We start from the raw sequence: 6520 nt of genomic DNA on the forward strand, positions 1-6520 counted from the left end.
AAATTATGAACCCTACCAGATGCTCTGATGCAGTTGAAGAGAAGCTCCAAGTGGTCCTGGCTGAACCTGTAGGTCAGGACATATCGCTGTCCTTCAAGTAGCACAGGTACCATCAACATCAACGTGTCAATGTTTATGATGAAGCCCAGGACAGAGGAACCGTCAAAAGCAAATACTGTATTACTATGAGGATCCTGCCAAAACAGGACAGAAGAAAGCAAGAATGCAAACTATCGGTAAAGGGTGACTAGTAAAGCGGACTAGTTTGCATCCCTGACCTTAAAAGTCAGTGTGAGGTTTAGGATCCTTAAAATTAATTTTAGGACACTAAACCTTCTTGAATCAATTGACAACATAACATGCAGACAATCCAATACATACCATTTTGACACTGGCATCTGGGGAGAAAAATACAAGAGAATTGGAACTGAAACATTTGCAGACAGCAAACATATTTGGAGCAAGATAGTATAATAGTAATAATAATAATAATAATACGTACCACACCATGAACTTGACATAGACAGAAAAGTGCATCTAATGAACTCAATGCAGACAGAACCATCATGTGCAATTTTGCTGGTTAGCAGCTAAACTGTAACGTTAGCTGCTATAGGTCTCAATCAAAGCTTATTGTTATTAGCCAGCAAATAACTACAACCACATCCACAAATATTGTAATTTAGACAAAAGCTTAATTGTCATAAAAGCGTTATTGGTGTCAGTAAAACCTTTATAATCGAACAGCTCGATTGTGAAATCTGCCTTGATAAGGTGCGCAAGTAGCCGTGATACACAACTATGCTGCAAGATAAAGTCATTTTTAGAAAAAAAAAAGCTGCAATTTCAAATTTTTCAAGCATTCAGAATTATAGCCACGTTAATAACGATTGTAAGAAACCAAACCGTTTATAAATCCGTCAAGGTTTCAGCGAGATAAGAGTATTTGTGTTCGTGCTGATCACTCACCTTACATCAGGTACCACAGAGCACGTCAGAAAGCCTGCCTGTGACAAGATGGCCGCCGGTGATGCCGGAAGTGACTGCGCCATAAGACATCTAGCCTTTATATATGATGTCTATGGGTTTAACCTTCTGGTCAATCGTCAGCGAATAAAACGGGCAGAAACACTGGAACTATTATCACATGGACTCAATACAGTAGAGGTGCTAGCTTGTCTAAGGTAAGATCAATTTGAAAATTATGTTTTTGTGTCTTTCATATTGTGTCTTTCATAATCACAAAATGTCACCTTTATTGAAATACTGTTGTAAATTTGCTTAGCTAGATTCATTATTTTCAGTCAAGCCGTTCTGCTAAATAATGTTATCTTAAATCAAATGTTTGGCGTTTATGGCTAGCTATTTGGCTGGCTGGCTAGCTAGCTAACTTGTTTAGCTGGCTGCTGCTAACTGGCCGGATGCCTGGCTAGTGGACTGGCTGGCTGGCTGGCTTAAGCACACCTATAAATAAATAGAACTGTAGCTATTTATGTTAGACCAAAAGATTACAGGAACCTTCAGTGACATTGCTAATTTTAGCCAGCTAATTACCAGCTACTTAACGTTCCAAAATCAACAGTTAATTATTTAATATTCCGTTTTGTGGTGCCTATTACATTTAATGCTTTAAAACAGTACTATTTAAACAAATAGTTTATTATCAATTGTATGTAATTCTAAGGAAATGTGTTGTTGTCCTGGTTTATGATTCTCCCAATTAATAAATTGTTGAAAAGCTGTGGCTAGATCATCATCATCATCATCATCTTCTTCCGCTTCATCCGGGGCCGGGTCGCGGGGGCAGCAGTCTAAGCAGGGATGCCCAGACTTCCCTCTCCCCAGACACTTCCTCCAGCTCTTCCGGGGGGACACCGAGGCGTTCCCAGGCCAGCCGGGAGACATAGTCCCTCCAGCGTGTCCTAGGTCTTCCCCGGGGTCTCCTCCCGGTGGGACGGGACCGGAACACCTTCCCTGGAAGGCGTTCCGGAGGCATCCGAAACAGATGCCCAAGCCACCTCAGCTGACCCCTCTCGATGTGGAGGAGCAGCGGCTCTACTCCGAGCTCCTCCCGGGTGACCGAGCTTCTCACCCTATCTCTAAGGGAACGCCCAGCCACCCTGCGGAGAAAGCTCATTTCGGCCGCCTGTATCCGGGATCTTGTCCTTTCGGTCATGACCCAAAGCTCATGACCATAGGTGAGAGTAGGAACGTAGATTGACCGGTAAATCGAGAGCTTCGCCTTGCGGCTCAGCTCTTTCTTCACCACGACAGACCGATACATCGACCGCATTACTGCAGAAGCTGCACCGATCCGTCTGTCAATCTCCCGTTCCATCCTTCCCTCACTCGTGAACAAGACCCCTAGATACTTAAACTCCTCCACTTGAGGCAGGCACTCTCCACCAACCTGAAGTGAGCAAGCCACCCTTTTCCGACTGAGGACCATGGCCTCAGATTTGGAGGTACTGATTCTCATCCCCACCGCTTCACACTCGGCTGCAAACCGTCCCAGCGCATGCTGAAGGTCCTGGTTTGAAGAGGCCAACACGACAACATCATCCGCAAAGAGCAGAGACGAAATCGTGTGGTCCCCAAACCTGACACCCTCCGGCCCCTGGCTGCGTCTAGAAATTCTGTCCATAAAAATTATGAACAGAACCGGTGACAAAGGGCAGCCCTGCCGGAGTCCAACATGCACTGGGAACAAGTCTGACTTACTGCCGGCAATGCGGACCAAGCTCCTGCTTCGGTCGTACAGGGACCTGACAGCCCTTAGCAAAGGACCCAGGACCCCATATTCCCGAAGCACTCTCCACAGGATGCCGCGAGGGACACAGTCGAATGCCTTCTCCAAATCCACAAAACACATGTGGATTGGTTGGGCAAACTCCCATGAACCCTCCAACACCCCGTAGAGGGTATAGAGCTGGTCCAGTGTTCCACGGCCCGGACGAAAACCACACTGTTCCTCCTGAATCCGAGGTTCTACTATCGGCCGTATTCTCCTCTCCAGAACCCTGGCATAGACTTTCCCGGGGAGGCTGAGAAGTGTGATCCCCCTGTAATTGGAACACACCCTCCGGTCCCCCTTCTTAAAAAGAGGGACCACCACCTCGGTCTGCCATCCCAAAGGCACTGTCCCCGACCGCCACGCGATGTTGCACAGGCGTGTCAACCAAGACAGCCCCACAACATCCAGAGACTTGAGGTACTCAGGGCGGATCTCATCCACCCCCGGTGCCTTGCCACCGAGGAGTTTCTTGACCACCTCAGTGACTTCAGCCCGGGTGATGGACGAGTCCACCTCTGAGCCCTCATCCTCTGCTTCCTCAATGGAAGATGTGACGGCGGGATTGAGGAGATCCTCGAAGTACTCCTTCCACCGCCCGACGACATCCCCAGTTGAGGTCAACAGCTGGCCACCTCTACTGTAAACAGCGTTGGTAGGGCACTGTTTCCCTCTCCTGAGGCGCCGGACGGTTTGCCAGAATCTCTTCGAGGCCAGCCGATAGTCCTTCTCCATGGCCTCACCGAACTCCTCCCAGGCCCGAGTTTTTGCCTCCACAACCACCCGGGCTGCAGTCCGCTTGGCCTGTCGGTACCCGTCAGCTGCCTCAGGAGTCCCACAAGCCAACCAGGCCTGATAGGACTCCTTCTTCAGCTTGACGGCATCCCTTACTTCCGGTGTCCACCACCGGGTTCGGGGATTGCCGCCTCGACAGGCACCGGAGACCTTGAGGCCACAGCTCCGAGCGGCCGCTTCGACAATGGCGGTGGAGAACATGGTCCACTCGGACTCAATATCTCCAGTCTCCCTCGGGATCCAGTTGAAGCTCTGCCGGAGGTGGGAGTTAAAGATCTCTCTGACAGGAGACTCGGCCAGACGTTCCCAGCAGACCCTTACAGTACGCTTGGGCCTGCCGAGTCTGTCCAGCTTCCTCCCCCGCCATCGGATCCAGCTCACCACCAGGTGGTGATCAGTTGACAGCTCCGCCCCTCTCTTCACCCGAGTGTCCAAGACATACGGCCGCAGGTCAGATGAAACGACAACAAAGTCGATCATCGACCTGCGGCCTAGGGTGTCCTGGTGCCATGTGCACTGATGGACACCCTTATGCTTGAACATGGTGTTCGTTATGGACAAACTGTGACTAGCACAGAAGTCCAATAACTGAACACCACTCGGGTTCAGATCAGGGGGGCCGTTCCTCCCAATCACACCCCTCCAGGTGTCACTGTCGTTGCCCACGTGGGCGTTGAAGTCCCCCAGTAGAACGATAGAGTCCCCAGTTGGAGCACTTTCCAGCACCCCTCCCAGAGACTCCAAGAAGGTCGGGTACTCTGCACTGCCGTTCGGCCCATAGGCACAAACAACAGTGAGAGACCTATCCCCGACCCGAAGGCGCAGGGAAACGACCCTCTCGTTCACCGGGGTAAACTCCAACACATGGCGGCAGAGCTGGGGAGCTATAAGCAAACCCACACCAGCCCGCCGCCTCTCACCATGGGCAACTCCAGAGTGGTGAAGAGTCCATCCTCTCTCAAGGAGTGTGGTTCCAGAGCCCAAGCCGTGCGTAGAGGTGATTCCGACTACCTCCAGTCGGAACCTCTCAACCTCACGCACTATCTCAGGCTCCTTCCCCGCCAGCGAGGTGACGTTCCACGTCCCTAGAGCTAGTTTCCGTGTCCAGGGATCGGGTTGCCTAGGCCCCTGCCTTCGACTGCCGCCCGATCCTCTACGCACCGACCCCTTATGGTCCCTCCTGTGGGTGATGAGCCCACGGGAAGGCGGCCCCACGTCGCTCCTTCGGGCTATGCCCGGCCGGGCCCCATGGGGAAAGGCCCGGCCACCAGGCGCTCGCGTGCGAGCCCCAACCCCGGGCCTGGCTCCAGGGTGGGGCCCCGGCTGCGCCATACCGGGCGACGTCACGGAACTCAAATAATTATTCATCATTAAGGGGTATTTTGAACCGCTCTTAGTCTGACCCGTCGCCTAGGACCTGTTTGCCTTGGGAGACCCTACCAGGGGCATATAGCCCCAGACAACATAGCTCCTAGGGTCACTCAGGTACTCAAACCCCTCCACCACGTTAAGGTGGCAGTTCATGGAGGAGATCTATTTTGTTAAACAAGTAACAATGTTTATCTATTGTAAATGCATGCTGCAGAGGTCATGTTACTATTCTAGTAATTGGAATTTTTCATTTAGGAACATGGGAGACTCCAGAGCTCATTATGAAGCCCTAAAGAAAGAGCTAGATGAAGGTAGGTCAAATCCCACACTTATATGTACTGGAACCAGCACCTCAAACCCTTTTCTGCAACCACCACACTCACTTGCATGTATACTGGTAACATTAGTGTAATACTAGAACACCCACCAAGATGATTATTTTTTATAATGGGAACTGGTTTATTAATTACAAGCACAGGATGCTGATACAATAATAACCTGCAACAGGTTTTATTTAGGAGAATACTCTCTGAAACAAAGAGCAAGTGTTCAAAAAGTTTGAATGAAAGACATTTTGAGACAGTTATTCATAATGTCTAAATTAATCCCTGATGTTTGGTATTTGCTCACACATTCTTTGCATAGCAATAACTGCTTCATCCCACCAGATGCTAGGTAGCCTTCCCACCAGATGCTAGGTCGCCTTCTTCTCTGGCGGTGCTCAAACAACATTGTTGCAGCCATCTTCAGTTTTAAATATATTTGCTTAAAGTGTCATCTGCAGCAAATTAATGTTCCGTAGAAAATAAAGGATACTTTGGATAGTCAAGAACTTTCCACATATATAATAGATACTAAATCTCTGCACATTGTTCTGTTTTTAATTACACTTCATTCCAAACAAAAAAGGGTATTATTTATATATGGTAGTATAATTTGCAATAAAATGCAAATTCATTATTTAAAAATCATACAATGTGATTTTCTGGATTTTTGTTTTAGATTCCGTCTCCCCCAGTTGAAGTGTACCTATGATAAAAATTACAGACCTCTACATGCTTTGTAAGTAGGAAAACCTGCAAAATCGGCAGTATATCAAATACTTGTTCTCCCCACTGTATGTTTATTTTACAGATGCAGCAGCCATTTTTAAAGTGGCAAAAGAATGTCAACCTAAGGGCAAAAGTAAGCACAAACATTTTTCCCTTTCCAAAGCCACAGAACCAAAAATATCTAAAAATAAGTATCCGTCCAATGGCTTGGAAAGAAAAAACTAAAGTGACATGGGGAAAATACATTAGAGTTGTTGCTGAGGAGGAGCCGTCCACATTTTTACTGGACCCCGCTGATGGCTATAATGTTGCCGTCGCCAAAGACAGGCTTTGGGCAGACTTTGACCTTCCAGGTGCAGCCTTCACACTCTGCCATGACGATGGGACACCATGGCCAAGGAGGACTTTGAAAAAGAGCAAATGACCCTATCAGAAATAAAGGATGTCTGGAAGAAAACATTCTTTGTTGGACAAAGATCCATGGGTAATATTTAGTTCAGTGCCATGATAA

The 6520-nt window shown here is 48.4% G+C and overlaps 1 long non-coding RNA gene across 1 annotated transcript; it reads left to right on the forward strand.

Annotated features, from left to right (window-relative positions):
- Positions 1–920: 920 nt before the first annotated feature.
- Positions 921–5986, forward strand: LOC109615818. Its single transcript, XR_002196825.2, has 3 exons — positions 921–1184; positions 5213–5268; positions 5960–5986. It is a non-coding gene; the product is annotated as an uncharacterized LOC109615818 (long non-coding RNA).
- The last annotated feature ends 534 nt before the right edge of the window (positions 5987–6520 follow it).

This window comes from Esox lucius, chromosome 5, assembly GCF_011004845.1.
Source record: "Esox lucius isolate fEsoLuc1 chromosome 5, fEsoLuc1.pri, whole genome shotgun sequence".
Lineage (NCBI taxonomy): Eukaryota > Metazoa > Chordata > Actinopteri > Esociformes > Esocidae > Esox > Esox lucius.